Below are 969 nucleotides of genomic sequence, written 5' to 3'. Positions count from 1 at the left end.
GCTATAATAGAAAAGATAATAATTATTAAATAATATTACATATTTATTTTTTTGAATTAAGTTTAATTAAATTAAATAATAAAAATTAAAATAATATTAATTATAACTGATTTTTATTATATTAGATCAATTTTTGTTATAATAATAATGGTATTGATGATGGTTATAGATGATGATAGTGATTGTAGATATTAAGGGAAATGAATTCTTTCTAATTTTTTTTATCATTTGACAGAATTCAGTATGATCTCTCACTTTTAATTTTATAAGTGGGACCAAAAATAAATAAGAGAAAGAGAATAATGAATGATTAGATTAAACAATACAAATTATCCAATTTTTTGTTCACCGAAAAATATCCACTCCCGTATTAAGGAGGTGGTGGTGGTGTTTGTGACAAGGATAAATTGTATTTTGATATGAATAGAAATTTAGTGTATTATGTATATTGTTATCAAACATAATAAAAAAAATTGTATATATTAATGAAAAAATTTCAAGTGTATATATTCTAGTTATTTTAACTGTTGATTTCAATTAATATGTATTATATATATTTTTTATAATTCAAATTAACAGTTAAAACAACTGAAATACCAATATTTTTGAATAAAAAAAAAACCAATATTTTTAGTACAGTTAAAACTCTTCCTACATAAATATCTATGTATTGTTATGGCTTTTTGTATATCTATTCACTCTTTTATATCTTTGACTCTTTGTTATCAAATGAAGTTTTACAGAATGCTAAAATGATATTTTTGTCTCCTTTTTTGTAATTTTTAAAAAAATTCATTGTTTAATCAATTTTAAATATTTTGTGTTAATTAACGTCAATTTTATCCATTTAAAAAAATAAATTATTTTTATAAAAATATTTTTTAGCAAAAATTTAATTTTGTTTACTAAAATATCTTTTAACAAATTATTTTTTTAGTGGCTAAATTATATTTTTATCAAAATAATTTT

This window comes from Arachis duranensis, chromosome 1 (genome assembly GCF_000817695.3).
Source record: "Arachis duranensis cultivar V14167 chromosome 1, aradu.V14167.gnm2.J7QH, whole genome shotgun sequence".
Classification (NCBI taxonomy): domain Eukaryota; kingdom Viridiplantae; phylum Streptophyta; class Magnoliopsida; order Fabales; family Fabaceae; genus Arachis; species Arachis duranensis.
The sequence above is the reverse complement of the archived record's forward strand: the minus strand, read 5'-3'. Positions refer to the sequence as shown.